This window comes from Heteronotia binoei, chromosome 10 (assembly GCF_032191835.1).
Source record: "Heteronotia binoei isolate CCM8104 ecotype False Entrance Well chromosome 10, APGP_CSIRO_Hbin_v1, whole genome shotgun sequence".
Taxonomy (NCBI): Eukaryota; Metazoa; Chordata; class Lepidosauria; order Squamata; family Gekkonidae; genus Heteronotia; species Heteronotia binoei.
The window spans coordinates 48,495,169-48,511,856 of NC_083232.1; the positions used below are offsets into that span (position 1 = coordinate 48,495,169).

Genomic DNA, 16,688 nt, shown 5'->3' on the forward strand with positions numbered 1-16,688 from the left:
GGTAGCTGGAGGGAAACCCCATACAGACACAGGACTTGCTGGTGATGTATGACATCAGGTGTAACCATAGAGTTTTGGCCAAGTGCTAGATCCTTGCAGATGACATACTGACATCACTTCCAGTCACACTGAAAGTGATGTCAGCACACTGAGACACTGATGATTGTGAGAAAAAGACCCATAATTTCAGAACATCTTAGTCACCCATTTGGTTGCCTCACACATTCAACTCACACACATCTGCCAGGAGAACGTGGGTTTTATCTACCAGAATGAAGGGACTTATGTGAGTACTAACAGCCACAACATTGCAGCAGCTCTCTGTGTCACTGGAGGAGTGCTAACCAGGAGAACAGATGGGTTTCCAGTTGCTCCGTGCCGTCACCATCTTGGCCGTTGCAGTGGAAGAAGTTGCGCCACCAGGAACTGTCCAGGCAAGTGGTTCCTTGACCATAGAATCCATATGAGAAGGCTAACATCACCAACAGCTATCCTGCAGTGCCAGACTCCATTACAGCAAAGCGGGAGGCTCATGTACTCAACAGAGATCACCTATGCATAAGGCAATCAAGCTTATCTTGGGCGTGGATCCTGCCAGACTGCCTAAGCCTTTGTCCAACGGAACCCAAGCCAAAGGAGGGTGCCAGTAGAGGAATGAAGAAGAGGAAGAACATCTTCACCCAGAGCCAAGTTTCTTTGTATAGATTGGGTGTCACCTTAGGTACAATTTGGCCATCTATTGTCACCTTTTTAGATAAGTTTGATAGTTTTAATCACCTCCACCCCAATAATTTCTCCCATTCTTTCCCTTAATGGTCATCCTGGAGCCTCCCCCATTGGCCCATTCTTACCTGGAAGTCCAATCAGGTAACTAAGGTCAAGTCTGCTCATTGGCCAGGTATGGGCATCCAATCAGGTGCCCCCAATAAACTTATGCAGTCCAGCCCTTATGGTCTTTGCGGAGCTTCCCCTTTTTCTGAGGTCATGTACCAGCTGACCACCTGTCATCCGCCCCTGTACCTCCCATCCCCTAAGGGCTCAAGGTAGTCCTTATAACCTGTGACCCAGCTCCCCACAGGTGTGCATTCCAGCTGTTTATATACATCCCAGATTCTTGGCCAGTTGAGGGTCCCTTCCCCCCTAGTCCTCATTTGTCGCCATTGGAGCCTTCCTTGAAGACAATGATCGGCAATTATCACCCTGTTTGTCCATCCTTATGTTACCTCCATGCATTTCTCTCTGTTTTTATTAGGACTGTATGTGTGTTGTATGTATTCATTACCTTGTACGTGTGTTCTATATTTTTCTGTAATAAATTTTTAATTGTTTTTCTTAATTAGTGTCCTTGGCAAATTTAAGCAATAATTTCTGGAAGTGGAATCCTGTATACATAGATTCTTGATCCTTTTTAAGCCATAGGTGCCCACCTGTCAATTCCCCAACCTCTTTTGAGGGCATTTTGGCTTACATGATTCCCCTCCCTCTTTCTCCCACTACCCAGTTTAGCAAAGATGAGAAGGGCCTGCTAGGGGTGGGAGATTGCTCACACCAGTGGACAAATAGTACCGAAGGTCAGAGGCTTAAAGGGCTCTTTGCCACAGGCTCACAGCCTGAGGCCCTGAAGTAGGGTGACCATAATGTCTGAAGGCCAGCCAGGGACACGTTGGGGGGGGGGAGGTAGGGGTGCACGCGCGCAAAGCACGCGCGCCGCCGGAAACAGGAAGTGACGTCACTTCCGGTGACGTCATGCCACCACAGGAAACAGGAAGTGACATCACTTCCTGTGACATCATTTCCCCCAAATGACATCATTTCCCCCAAATGCCACTGCCGGAAACAGGAAGTGACTTCACAGCACTTCCTGTGACATCCCCAAAAATCCCCCAAATATCACCGCCGGAAACAATTTTGTTCTGAAATCCTGTATATACTTCATCAGTATATGGGATAAGGCACTTTCTCAACTGTGCTGCATAATGCAGCCTATTTATTTTGTCCTGTTTGCTCTGTTGGCTCTATCTGCGCCACCTTCATCACTTTCAGGGTGTGGATCCCCCAGTGGGGTGGTCTCCCGACTCCCTTCGCCGGCTGTTTCTGATAGCCCTGCGCCCCCTCTTTCATTTGATATGTGTCCCGTGCGGGTGCCACCCTCCCGCCGGGAGATGCCGCAAAATGAACCCCCTTGAGGCTTATGGCGGCAGGGCTCGGGGGAAGCGAGCTAGACTGCTGTTCTTTTGAGGGGTTATAGAGTGTTTCGAGCCCGTCCCTGTGGCATCGGTCCCATCGTTGTGGGGCCCAGGGGGCCGGCGCAGCGGCACGCCGAAGCAGCCTGTCACTAATAACACAGGTCGAGATGCAGGACAGGAACCCGGAAGTGACCGACAGGCTGCTTCAGCGTGCCGCTGCGCCGGCCCCCTGGGCCCCACAACGATGGGACCGATGCCACAGGGACGGGCTCGAAACACTCTATAACCAGTCTATTCCAGTCACAAACACAAAGCTCCCTTACACTGAATCAGTGCTTGGGTCCACCAAAGTCAGTATTGTCACATAAGAACATAAGAGAAGCCCTGTTGCATCAGGCCAGTGGCCCCTCCAGTCCAACACTCTGTGTAACATAAGAATATAAGAGAAGCCCTGTTGCATCAGGCCAGTGGCCCCTCCAGTCCAACACTCTGTGCCACATAAAAATATAAGAGAAGCCCTGTTGCATCAGACCAATGGCCCCTCCAGTCCAACACTCTGTGCCACATAAAAATATAAGAGAAGCCCTGTTGCATCAGACCAAAGGCTCATCCACTCCACCACTCTGGTCACATAAGAACATAAGAGAAGCCCTGTTAGATCAGGCCAGTGGCCCCTCCAGTCCAACACTCTGTGTCACATAAGAACATAAGAGAAGCCCTGTTAGATCAGGCCAGTGGCCCCTCCAGTCCAACACTCTGTGTCACATAAGAACATAAGAGAAGCCCTGTTAGATCAGGCCAGTGGCCCCTCCAGTCCAACACTCTGTGTCACATAAGAACATAAGGAGGGAAGGAAGGGAGGAGGGAGGGAAGGGAGGAGGGAGGGAAAGGGAAGGGAAGGGAAGGGAAGGAAGGAAGGAAGGAAGGAAGGAAGGAAGGAAGGAAGGAAGGAAGGAAGGAAGGGGGAGGGAGGGAGGGAAGGAAGGAAGAAAGAAAGGAAGGAAGGGAGGAGGGAGGGAAGGGAGTGAGGGAAGGAAGGAAGGGAGGGAAGGAAGGAAGGAAGAAAGGAAGGAAGGGAGGAGGGAGGGAAGGAAGGAAGGGAAGGGAGTGAGGGAAGGAAGGAAGGAAGGAAGGAAGGAAGGAAGGAAGGAAGGGAGGGAGGGAGGAGGGAGGGAAGAAAGGAAGGCCGCCCCCCGCTTTCAGCCCCCTTAACTGTTTCCAGGGCGGCGTAGAGTCCAGCGGCGGCGAGTCCGGCGGCGGCCTCACGGCGAGGGAGGGAGGGAGCTGCCGGCGCTGGCCTCTGGAGGCCTCCAGGGACCAGCGCCGGGCCTCTCCGCTACCGGCGCTGGCCTCTGGAGGCCTCCAGGGACCAGCGCCGGCTGTTCTGCGGCCTCTCCGCGGCCTCCGCTGGTCCCTGGAGGCCCTCCAGAGACCAGCGGAGGCCGCGGGGAGGCCTTCGCTGGTCGGCGCTGGTCCCGGAAGGCCTTCCAGAGGCTCTGGAAGGCCTTCCGGGACCAGCGCCGGGTGCTCCGCGGCGTCCCCGCGGCCTCCGCTGGTCCCTGGAGGCCCTCCGGAGACTCTGGAGGGCCTCCAGGGACCAGCGGAGGCCGCGGGGGACGCCTTCGCTGGTCGGCGCTGGTCCCGGAAGGCCTTCCAGAGGCTCTGGAAGGCCTTCCGGGACCAGCGCCGGGTGCTCCGCGGCGTCCCCGCGGCCTCCGCTGGTCCCTGGAGGCCCTCCAGAGTCTCTGGAGGGCTTCCAGCGACCAGCGGAGGCCACGGAGAGGCCTCCACCACCGCCGCCGGGCCCCGCGCGCGGGCGGGGAAGGCGGCGAGTGAGGGAGGGAGCGTCCCTGCGCGTGCGCAGGGGCCCTGCGCAGGTGCAGGGACGCTCCCTCCCTCACTCCCCGCCTTCCCCGCCGGCGCCCGCGGCCCACCGCCTCCGGGGCTGGCTAAACCGGGACCTTTAATGGTCCCGGTATAGGCAGCCCGGGAGGCGGGATTGGGTGGCCAGAACCGGGACATTCCCGGGCTCCTGGGACGGTCTGGCCACCCTACCCTGAAGTGAATCAGGCCATTGGATCTGTCACACACTCAACACTTGGGAATTCTGGTTTGTTTTCGTTTATTAGTTTAAATTGTATTTTTGTACTTCATAAGCCACTTTGAGTTTCATCTGGAGAGAAAAGCAGGATGGAAATGTTCAGAGGTCAATCTTTGCTGCTTGAAGTGTACTAACAGGTGTACTGGAAACAAAAATAAATTACAGCATGGAAAAGAAATAATTTTCTTCCCCCAGCATCCAATAATCACAAATCACTTAAATAAAACATAATTTGTTTCCTTGTTCTTTAAAGAAACAATGTATGATGGTAATTTTTTTTAAAAAATGATGGGTTTGTTGGAAAACAAGGAGGGGGTGGATACACTATCTCTTTCAGGGTTTAGTTTCCATCAAGCATAGTTTTAATTAGGAAAATGACATTTTCCCATTCTGTTCTTTCTGATGCCACTAATTAATGCCAATATGGTATTTTAACAGCCCTCATGAATTTCTTGACATGCCCCCCCGTTAGCTTTCCCCCCCCTTCCTTCCCTGCACACATAGAACGATGGATGCTAAAATTACTGCATAATGTGCTCATGTGGTGGAACCAATAAGTGATGCTGTTCAAGCATGCAATCAAGTTTATTATGCATACATACAATACTCTTGGCAAAAGATGTGCTGAGTAAGTAAACTAGGAGGGATCCATTTTGGAATGGAAGATTTTGCATTTGCATTTTGTATGTATGAATACGTTATTTAAACTCTTATTTAAAAACCCTTCTGGAGTGGCCTGCTGTGCTGTTTGACTGGCTAAGTAATTTCTGTTCCTTTATCAAACAGCGTAATGACATTTTGGAGCCAATAGGAACAGCAAGGCTGTGCTACTTTGCTACCTCTTGTAGCCTTGCAAAATGTCATTTGTGTCATGCTGGGAAGCTTTTATGAACAAACAGCAGACATTCAAATGGCTGGAGCTCCTACAGCGTTTGACTAAATACTGCAGTACTATGTTTAGAATCAGAAGAAAGCACACATGACAAGTACAAGCAAATTGTGAGACTCTCAACTGAGGGTTTCCAAGAACAGGTGATGGAAGAACATCCCCATTGTTGATCCAAAACAGCTTGCATTTTTGTGAGCATTCCTGTCAAACACATGGAAATATTTGATGGCCATTTGCTAGTCTTTGAGAAGATACTCACAGAATGTGAGTGTACAAACAGACACAAGAGTTCCCAATCCTCTTTCCATTATTTTTTTCCATCTTAAGTCACAAAACTTGCCTTTCTGAAGGGAGGGACAGTAACTTGCTATGGAGGTTCCAGCCTATAAATGACTCTTCTCAGTCTTCCCTAACATGCCTTCCTTTTAGGGTTGGTGAGAATTGCCATTTTTAGTTGAATAAAGAGGCCAAGTTATCTACAATTAGCTCCTGTGATCTAGTAAATTCTTCTGAGTACACTCCAAGAATATCCCTCAGCTGGCTTTCTAAGTGAGATGAATACCACTAATTGTGCGGGCCCAAATTCATTCAAAATAGTGCCAATTTTAAATGGTGAGTAAACCTTCAACATGATTGCATGAGGGGTGTTAGAGAGAAAATAAGTTTAATCATTGAACACATTTGGGAGGATCACAGCAGCGACATTAGCAACTGCTAACCTTCTCTATTTCAATCTGTAATGAATAAATATTAAATAGATAATCTTCCCAATCCTGTTTTTGTACTATTATTGGATTCTATATATTTTCTAAATTACTTTGGGGTGTACTTGCCCTGATGAAGAAGAAGAAGATATTGGATTTATATAGGGTGGCCAGACCGTCCCAGGAGCCCGGGAATGTCCCGGTTCTGGCCACCCAATCCCGCCTCCCGGGCTGCCTATACCGGGACCATTAAAGGTCCCGGTTTAGCCAGCCCCGGAGGCGGTGGGCCGCGGGCGCCGGCGGGGAAGGCGGGGAGTGAGGGAGGGAGCGTCCCTGCGCCTGCGCAGGGCCCCTGCGCACGCGCAGGGACGCTCCCTCCCTCACTCGCCGCCTTCCCCGCCCGCGCGCGGGGCCCAGCGGCGGTGGTGGAGGCCTCTCCGTGGCCTCCGCTGGTCGCTGGAAGCCCTCCAGAGACTCTGGAGGGCCTCCAGGGACCAGCGGAGGCCGCGGGGGACGCCGCGGAGCACCCGGCGCTGGTCCCGGAAGGCCTTCCAGAGCCTCTGGAAGGCCTTCCGGGACCAGCGCCGACCAGCGAAGGCATCCCCGCGGCCTCCGCTGGTCCCTGGAGGCCCTCCAGAGTCTCCGGAGGGCCTCCAGGGACCAGCGGAGGCCGCGGGGACGCCGCGGAGCACCCGGCGCTGGTCCCGGAAGGCCTTCCAGAGCCTCTGGAAGGCCTTCCGGGACCAGCGCCGACCAGCGAAGGCGTCCCCGCGGCCTCCGCTGGTCCCTGGAGGCCCTCCAGAGTCTCTGGAGGGCCTCCAGGGACCAGCGGAGGCCGCGGGGACGCCGCGGAGCACCCGGCGCTGGTCCCGGAAGGCCTTCCAGAGCCTCTGGAAGGCCTTCCGGGACCAGCGCCGACCAGCGAAGGCCTCCCCGCGGCCTCCGCTGGTCTCTGGAGGGCCTCCAGGGACCAGCGGAGGCCGCGGAGAGGCCGCAGAACAGCCGGCGCTGGTCCCTGGAGGCCTCCAGAGGCCAGCGCCGGTAGCGGAGAGGCCCGGCGCTGGTCCCTGGAGGCCTCCAGAGGCCAGCGCCGGCAGCTCCCTCCCTCCCTCGCCGTGAGGCCGCCGCCGGACTCGCCGCCGCTGGACTCTACGCCGCCCTGGAAACAGTTAAGGGGGCTGAAAGCGGGGGGCGGCCTTCCTTTCTTCCCTCCCTCCTCCCTCCCTTCCTTCCTTCCTTCCTTCCTTCCTTCCTTCCCTCACTCCCTTCCCTTCCTTCCTTCCCTCCCTCCTCCCTTCCTTCCTTTCTTCCTTCCTTCCTTCCCTCCCTTCCTTCCTTCCCTCCCTCCCTTCCCTCCCTCCTCCCTTCCTTCCTTTCTTTCTTCCTTCCTTCCCTCCCTCCCCCTTCCTTCCTTCCTTCCTTCCTTCCTTCCTTCCTTCCTTCCTTCCTTCCTTCCTTCCTTCCTTCCTTCCTTCCTTCCTTCCTTCCCTTCCCTTCCCTTCCCTTCCCTTTCCCTCCCTCCTCCCTTCCCTCCCTCCTCCCTTCCTTCCCTCCTTATGTTCTTATGTGACACAGAGTGTTGGACTGGAGGGGCCACTGGCCTGATCTAACAGGGCTTCTCTTATGTTCTTATGTGACACAGAGTGTTGGACTGGAGGGGCCACTGGCCTGATCTAACAGGGCTTCTCTTATGTTCTTATGTGACACAGAGTGTTGGACTGGAGGGGCCACTGGCCTGATCTAACAGGGCTTCTCTTATGTTCTTATGTGACCAGAGTGGTGGAGTGGATGAGCCTTTGGTCTGATGCAACAGGGCTTCTCTTATATTTTTATGTGGCACAGAGTGTTGGACTGGAGGGGCCATTGGTCTGATGCAACAGGGCTTCTCTTATATTTTTATGTGGCACAGAGTGTTGGACTGGAGGGGCCACTGGCCTGATGCAACAGGGCTTCTCTTATGTTCTTATGTGACGCAGAGTTTTGGACTGGATGGGCCACTGGCCTGAACCAACAGGGCTTCTCTTATGTTCTTATGTGACAATACTGACTTTGGTGGACCCAAGCACTGATTCAGTGTAAGGGAGCTTTGTGTTTGTGACTGGAGTAGACTGGTTATAGAGTGTTTCGAGCCCGTCCCTGTGGCATCGGTCCCATCGTTGTGGGGCCCAGGGGGCCGGCGCAGCGGCACGCTGAAGCAGCCTGTCGGTCACCTTCCGGGTTCCTGTCCTGCATCTCGACCTGTGTTATTAGTGACAGGCTGCTTCGGCGTGCCGCTGCGCCGGCCCCCTGGGCCCCACAACGATGGGACCGATGCCACAGGGACGGGCTCGAAACACTCTATAACCCCTCAAAAGAACAGCAGTCTAGCTCGCTTCCCCCGAGCCCTGCCGCCATAAGCCTCAAGGGGGTTCATTTTGCGGCATCTCCCGGCGGGAGGGTGGCACCCGCACGGGACACATATCAAATGAAAGAGGGGGCGCAGGGCTATCAGAAACAGCCGGCGAAGGGAGTCGGGAGACCACCCCACTGGGGGATCCACACCCTGAAAGTGATGAAGGTGGCGCAGATAGAGCCAACAGAGCAAACAGGACAAAATAAATAGGCTGCATTATGCAGCACAGTTGAGAAAGTGCCTTATCCCATATACTGATGAAGTATATACAGGATTTCAGAACAAAATTGTTTCCGGCGGTGATATTTGGGGGATTTTTGGGGATGTCACAGGAAGTGCTGTGAAGTCACTTCCTGTTTCCGGCAGTGGCATTTGGGGGAAATGATGTCATTTGGGGGAAATGATGTCACAGGAAGTGATGTCACTTCCTGTTTCCTGTGGTGGCATGACGTCACCGGAAGTGACGTCACTTCCTGTTTCCGGCGGCACGCGTGCTTTGCGCGCGTGCACCCCTACCTCCCCCCCCCCAACGTGTCCCTGGCTGGCCTTCAGACATTATGGTCACCCTATATTTATATCCCGCCCTCCACTCAAAAGAGTCTCAGAGTGGCTCACAATCTCCTTTACCTTCCTCCCCCACAACAGACACCCTGTGAGGTGGGTGGGGCTGGAGAGGGCTCTCACAGCAGCTGCCCTTTCAAGGACAACCTCTGCCAGAGCTATGGCTGACCCAAGCCCATGCTAGCAGGTGCAAGTGGAGGAGTGGGGAATCAAACCCGGTTCTCCCAGATAAGAGTCCACACACTTAACCACTACACCAAACTGGCTCTCTGATCATGTGGGTTCTGTACAAGTATGTTCTCACAGCTCTCACTTTGTAGGAGGAAGCAAGGCAGAGCACTTTGGTGGTATCAGCTCAAAGACAAACTAATTAATTGTAGCTCAAACAGTAAGTAGAAGTCTAGCTAGTTTAATACACTGCTGAGGGCCATTCTGTGTTTATGAGGGTATACTATGCATACATGAAGCTGGCTTTGCCTCTGAAGACAGCAGGAAAGCCTGTTTCTGCTGCAGCCCAGTGAGCTTATTGGAGCACACATTGAGCTCTTGATGTGTTGGACATTCACACACTTGGGCTTTTGTTTGGTTTTTTCAAACAATAGTCTTATTTGACCATGCAAACTCTAATGGTCTTTTTGTAAGGGTCAGGACTCATGTCATCCATGAATGCTTCCTTTTCCATATATGCTTTTCATTGTGCCATCCTAAGAGGAGTTACATGCTTCTCTTGCAATTGATGGGATTGGAAGTGTGCAGCTCTCTTTAGAACTGCATTGCTGATTTTTGTGAGCAAGTACTTTATTTGCTGATAAACCCATAAACTACAGATAAGTTTCCCAAGAGTTAATTTTGATAGTTTTTCTGGAAGCAAGTTGAATGTATGAACTTTTCATATGATCTGATTGTGTTCCAGACAACCTAGGAATCACTCACAAAGTCATATTCTATCTGTAAATCACAGCTAAATATTGTTCCTTATTCTTCCAGTTTTAAATTGCAGTGACCCCCAAGAGGAAAATACAATTGAATAGAACTTCTACCCTGACCCCCCCCCCCTCCCAGGGTAATGTGAAGCAACTGGAAGGTTCTCTGGAAGTGATGACATTTGTCAGTCTTTGCTTTAATCATAGATCTGGAAAAGACCAGAAGTCCCATGAGTTCACTCTTTTGCCCCATGACTGGATATTTTTTACATTAGAAGTTGGAGAAAATGCTAGCCCAAAAATCCCTAAAAGGATCATCAGTTGAACCTTCTGTTAGTGTCAAAATCAATTTAAGAAAAAGCCTTAGGATGTGAGTCACATTTATAAACCAGGGATTGCTTTGGTACCCCCTTCTTGTGAGGCCTTACCTTTCATAATGCATTCAGCTGGAATGGGATTGTATGAGAAGAACTTTGCCCTTCCTCTTTTTCACTCAAAAGTATTGAAAAGAGAAGCAGTCAAAGTCTTGCCTAGGCTATGAATAACTCTGTCGTGGGATAATGCTGTCCTCATTCCCTCATGAAAGAAGCCTGAAGTAGCCTGGCACAATGTGTCAGTCTCCTTCTATTCTTTCTTTTACCATCTTTATATTTTGATCCACAACATAGTAGATTTTAAAGCCCATGTGTATAAATCTGCATAAATCCTGGTACTTTGCCTGAAGTGAAATGTAGATCAAGGGAACATTTGGTACATTCTAAACATAGAAATTTAGAATATACAAGCCTCAGATTCAGTGGGAGCTCACAGGAGCATAGCTCCTGCACCTTTCTGAGAGTTCCACCTCCTCCTTCTGAGAGTTCACCTCCTTGTCTATTGAATAGTATTGCAGCTGCATAACAATCCCTGGATGAGCTCCAGCACCTATTTTTCTACAAAATGACCAATGACCAGTATTCTCATATATATATATATATATATATATATATATATATATATATATATATATATATATATAGTAGTCCCCTGTGCAAGCATCAGTTGTTTCTGACTCTGGGGTGATGTTGCTTTCACAACGTTTTCAAAGCAGACGTTTTATGGGGTGGTTTGCCATTGCCTTCATATATAAGACAAGCAGGGACTTGTGGGGACTTGTTGCCCTTGCTGTATTGGGGGTTTTGCTCTGCTGTTGTCTCCACGAATGTATGTATGGTTTAATGACTAGTCTTCTCAAGAGGCATAGGAGAAAAGTCATCAAAGAAAGTGATTATGAGGTAATGCTGTCTAACTGGAGAATATACAAGGAAGGTCAAAGTACACAGTGAATTCTCATGCGCACCTTGTAAGGGGGGAATTATAGCAGACCACAAATAAATTAGGCTTCTGGGCCTGGAGATAAATAGATATTAAAATGTATCAGGGTGTGTAAAATCTTTCTGCAAGAAAAGGGAAGTAATTTCCCCCCTTCTCCCTGGCCTGTGTGCTAGCTACGCAGTTAAAACTAGAAAAGGGGAAGTTGTTATTATCCTTGCTTGCAAGCACATAGCTTCAGCAGAAAGGGGAACTAACATTTGTTAACACTTGCTGGAACAGACTATTAAGTACACATATCCCGGAAACTCCTGGAGAAGCCCAAAGGCACAAAGAAAAACATGTTTACTAGAACGGATATTGCATTAGAAGCTTGCAAAAAATAATGCCATATACGGAATAGGCTAAAGTGCCCAGCCTTCCCCATGCCCTGTTCCAGTAGCAAAATGATGCTTATGATGATGTATGGGAAGTGCGACTGTCTCGTACTGTATCATTTACTGTAATCAATAATCTGAAGTATAAAAGCTTGTGTTCTTCCTCAAATCGGGGCTCAGACTTTGGGACGTTAGTCTGTCTGGCCCATGCACGTAAACAATAAATTGCTGTTTTCCTGTCTGCCCGTGACTTATTGCTTCTACCACCAATCGGTGGGTTCTCCTGCAACAGCAGGTATGGGAGACCCTCTTGGGCACTAGGTGCTGAATAACGGAGCCTCCTGCGGCCCGCCGCATTGCGGCATGGCCACAGGGGAGATTTTGCCCCCCCCAGAGGAAGAGCGGACATTTCAACGTGCTTTCAGCCGTGTCTGGCGGGGCTTCAGAGCTTGTCTTGAAGCCCCACTCTTCGTCGCGGCAGTCCGCTCTTGGTGCTCGGTGGGCTGGGAGCGTGCTTTCACGCTCCTGCTTGGCGCCAGAGCTGATTAAGCCAGGAAGGGTCATCGTCACCGCGTTGAGTGTTGTTGGAGCGGCTGCTGAGGCTTTTCCCCAACATTTGCTGCTTGAGTATATGGGCTGGTGGCCTTGAGCTGCAGCCCATCTTGGGAACTTTGTGAGGGGGAATTGCGGTGGTTCTTAAGGGGGGGTGTTTGGAAGTCGCTTCCTTATAAGGGCATTACTGTCCCAGCTAATAGGAATCCAGGCAAATAGGTGTGAAAAACCTCAGCCTGAGATCCTGGAGAATAGCTTCAGTTTATATAGGCAATAGTGATTCAACGCCTGCTGCCCCCCCTCCCTTTTTTGTGAGGAAATTGTGGTGCCTCTCTTGGGTGGCCTTGGCGGCCATTTTAAGTGAGGCTGAGGTGTTGTCTGGGGGTGGTGTGTATGGCCATTTTTATGCACTAGTGTGGGGTTTTTTCTGGTGCTTGGCGGCCATTTTTGTGGGTTTCTTCTTCATCACCCCTTGTCCTTGGTGGCCATTTTAGGACCTAGTGAGGTGGCGGCCATTTTAAGGTTGAGAGGGGCGGTGGCCATTTCAGGTGTTTGCTTTGGCCTCCCCCCCTTTTTTTTCTTTGGTAGGATAACTGAAGGGTTTGGTGGGTACTGGTGACACACCTTTTTTTGGGGGGGGGGGGGTTCAGAGTGGTAAGCTGCTTTACAGCAGTCCATTCCCCCTTTAGTTTCAACTGGTGCTGTGCTCTTTAGCGAGCATTTCAGGGCATAAAGGGAGTGGGAAACCAAAGGGGAAGCAGCCTGCTCCTAAGGCTCCTAAGCCATCCCCAAAGCGTCCTCTGCCCCCTTCGTCTTCTGATGAAGAGGGGGACGATGAAGTGAACGCAGTCATTTTCCAGTGACTGCAAGCTTTGGAGCAGGCATCGGGGTTTCCACCTTCTCAGATGCCTAAGAAGGGGCGGGTTTCTAAGCGTGCTTTGCAGGCAGATATACTGACCCGCTTGTCTCTTTTGGAGGGCAGATCTGCTGCGATTGCTGCTGGAGGAGCTGTGGGGCCTGTTGGCTCTGATGCTGGAGCGGGCCCGTCGTCTGGTGCGGTTGGTGCCGGGTCAGCATTGGTGCCTGCTTTACCTTCTGGTAAGTTGGGGGATGGCTCTTTGCCTCACACTGGGCCTGTGTGGCCTTGGGGGGATTGGGGGTCTGCTGGTCCTAGTGGGGCGGGTGCTCTGTCAGGTGGTTCAGGGGCTCCTTCAACTTTAGGCTTAGAGCAGCAAAGCAATTGGATGTGGCCACAGGGTCAGTTTGGTCCATTTGGCAATTGGCCCAGGGTGGGGCAGCAGGGGTCAGCAGCGGCTTGGTCTGGTGGCTGGGGTTTACCATCTCCTTATGGGGTGGTTCCCTTTGGCGCTATGCCTTTTGGCGAGGTTGCCTTACCTTTGGGTGATCACCTGCTGCCTGCCACAAGAGAAAAAAATCTTAAAAGGGGAATATGTTGACATATTTTCCCTTTTATTTAGAGAATTGGAAAAGAAGGACAAGGAGGAACTGGATGATAAAGAGGAGAAGCTCAGGAAGAGGAAGGTTGATCGGACCTGGGCCAATTGTCTTCCAGGGTTTTTTATATATGCGGGAGTGAAAACTTGTGCGCAGCCCTGGCGGGCTGCTGCATTGATTCAATATATGGACATCATATACAAGGGGTATACGATGTTCAGCGGCCCGGCCTGGATCCAATACAACCAGGAGTTCAGGATGAGGGCTGCTTATCTGGTGATCCAAAATGGATCAAGAGAGCATGGGGACTGTGCTGGAGTTGGGTCCGTGTTCTGAAGTGGAGCTTTGCCCAGTTTCTCCATTGGCCGACTATTTGGCTGCACTGGGAGGCTGCGAAGGGTTGTTGTTTTGTCATTTTGGAGGCAGTCCTCTGACAAAACATCTATTTTGGGCCTTGTTGGGGTTGTCTGGAGTGAGGTTTGGTACCCATTCCTTTAGAATTGGCGCAGCCTCTACAGCTGCTGCCTTGGGTTATCCTACTTCGTCCATTCAGCGCCTTGGCCATTGGCGGTCTCAGGCTTACAAAGGTTATATTCGCCCTTTGCTCCGCTAATAGTTTTTGATTAGGAGCTGGGGTAGTTTGAGGTTTGGGTTTTATAACTTGTCTGTTTTTCCTTTTAGATGCTGTTGTTCCTGGCTGGAGGAGCAGAGTTCTCATCTGCGGGCACAGTTATGTGTTTTGGGCGGGACATCAAGCTCGGAGCACTGCTGTTAGCTCTCAGCTGGGGCTCAGCAAACATGTTACGATAGAATGGCGGGGGCGCCGGGGTCTTCAGTGGCCTGGCTTGCTTCCCCTTTTGTTTCACGGGTGTGTGGACCCTCCTCCGCAGGTATTAATTGTTCACCTGGGAGGGAATGATCCCAGGCTGATTAAGGGCAAGGCGTTGATCTTTCAGGCTCAAGATGATTTCAAGTACATAAGGAACAGATGGCCTGGTACCATTATGGTTTGGTCGGCCATGATTCCGCGCTTGGTGTGGCGCAGTGCTTGGAATCCATCTGGGATAGAGAGGGCTCATTACAGAGTGAATAAGGAGATTCGCAAGGTTTTGGAGGGTGGTTTGGGCCACTATTTGCCCCATCCAGATATTTCTAGGGAATGTCCTGACCTCAACAGAGGGGATGGGGTGCATCTCTCGGAAAAGGGTAATATGCTTTTCCTGAGGGATTTGCAGCAAGGGCTTGTGTTGGCTTTGGGCCTTTTGGTGGGTGCTAAGCCCTAAGTAGAGACTTGGCCTTAGTTGTGGCAGGTTTTACGGGGTTTATGGCACCATGTGGCCTGGGGAGGACCGGTTAGCATCCCCCTTTTGGGGAGTTAGGGGTCTGGCAGGATCAACCTTTGGGTGTGGCCCGAGGTGTGTGAATGCAGACTGTCCTGGAGACTCGATTGGATGGGTGCCTTTCGCTGAGACTCGCATCTGTTGTTTGGGCTCTCCGGTGCCAGCCTCCCTGCTGGGCCTGCCTAACGGGAGCTGTGGCCCTGACCTGGCCGCAGTTCAGTTGCCCTTGCCATTACTGTGTTACTTAATAAAGTGGCCCACAGTTTCACCAATCAAATGTGTCCGTCTCTTTATTCCGACTTGGGGGGGGGGAGGCAAAAAGTCTTCAGTCTTAATTTGAAGGCAGCAATCCTTTACAGAATAAGTGGTCTTTACAAGTCAACTCTACCTTTCTCCCAGCTTTTCAAAGCTAAAATACATCACTATTCATTACTCCATTCCACTCACTTAGCTGCTCATCAGCTACAATATGTAATTGACTCTACCAGAACCATTTAAGTAAGTGTGTGAGGCAAAAGACTTTCCCCCTCAAGGGTTTGCTTGAATGGTAATGGGCTTGTCCACTCTGCAGATGTTACTTATTGATCTTTAGGTGTTCCAATTGATCTCTCGGCCTACATAGTTCTTATCGTCTTCAAGGCAAGAGTAGGGAATGTGGTAATTGCCTTCTCAGGAGAACCTGTAGTCACTGGCTGGGAGGGGAGAGGTCAGGAATGGTGAAGTAATGTTCTAGAGCATTCCAGCAAGACTGTATGCTGATCTGGCGTCATCATTGGCTGATGTTGCTTGAACAAATAATATAATTGAGCTAAGAACCTGGAGAAAAAAGCTACCTTGAATTCTGATGGGCTAAAGGCCTGAATTACATCACGCTTGACCTCCAATTGCTAACAATGTAGAGAACGCCTGTGTTAAGGCCTTCAGACTTTTAGATATTAAGTTGTGCCATCTAACGCAAGTCCTGGAAAGTGTTAGACAGTTAAGGTAGTTTTCCTGTGTTCCTGCTATATGATTTTGAGATAGCATGTTGCTTGTAGTTTGAATCTTAAGTTTTCAAAAGTTTTATTGGTTTCAGAAAGAGAGGGTAGGGGACAGTGGGAATAGAAAGCACAATACATTTTGACCTTGTTCTGCATAAAAATACTTTCAGAAAGTACAAGCTTAATTCTACAATACTTTCTATACATAAATTGTCCCATATTATTATATCTAAACTAAACATCATCCACATTTTAAAATTTTATTGCATAATCTTTTGTTAAAGTTATCTATTAGTTATGACAATTCCAGTAAAGGTAATTTTTTAATATAAAATACGGGGGGGGGGGAGGAAAAATAAATTCACACCAGAGAATCTTAAGAGTCTTGAATGTCTAACCAGGCATAACATTTCATCCAGTATTTTCATTGGGGAGGGACGGTGGCTCAGTGGTAGAGCATCTGCTTCATAAGCAGAAGGTCCCAGGTTCAATCCCTGGCATCTCCAAAAAAGGGTCCAGGCAAGTAGGTGTGAAAAACCTCAGCTTGAGACCCTGGAGAGCTGCTGCCAGTCTGAGTAGACAATACTGACTTTGATGGACCAAGGGTCTGATTCAGTATAAGGCAGCTTCATATGTCCATATATTTTCTTGCTTCTTCTTTAGATTTCCCCGCCACCAGCTGGGATAGGAAGTCCAGCTCTGCTGTTTCCAGAATTTTTCACACCAAGTCCATTTTTGTGGGAATTTCCTGAGATTTCCATCTCTGTGCCAAGATAATCCTAGCTGCTGTGTTAAAGTGTGCCAACAAATGTTTCATTTCTTTGGAATAGTCCTCAGGAAATATGGTCAATAAAAATAGTTCTGGTTTGAAATGGATCTGTGTCTTCATAATTTTCTGTAATATTTCAGGCACAATT

The 16,688-nt window shown here is 50.3% G+C and overlaps 1 non-coding gene across 1 annotated transcript; it reads left to right on the plus strand.

The window, feature by feature from the left end:
- The first annotated feature begins 16,210 nt into the window (after nt 1–16,210).
- Nucleotides 16,211–16,277, plus strand: TRNAM-CAU (transfer RNA methionine (anticodon CAU)). Its single transcript has one exon. It is a non-coding gene; the product is annotated as a tRNA-Met (tRNA).
- The last annotated feature ends 411 nt before the right edge of the window (nt 16,278–16,688 follow it).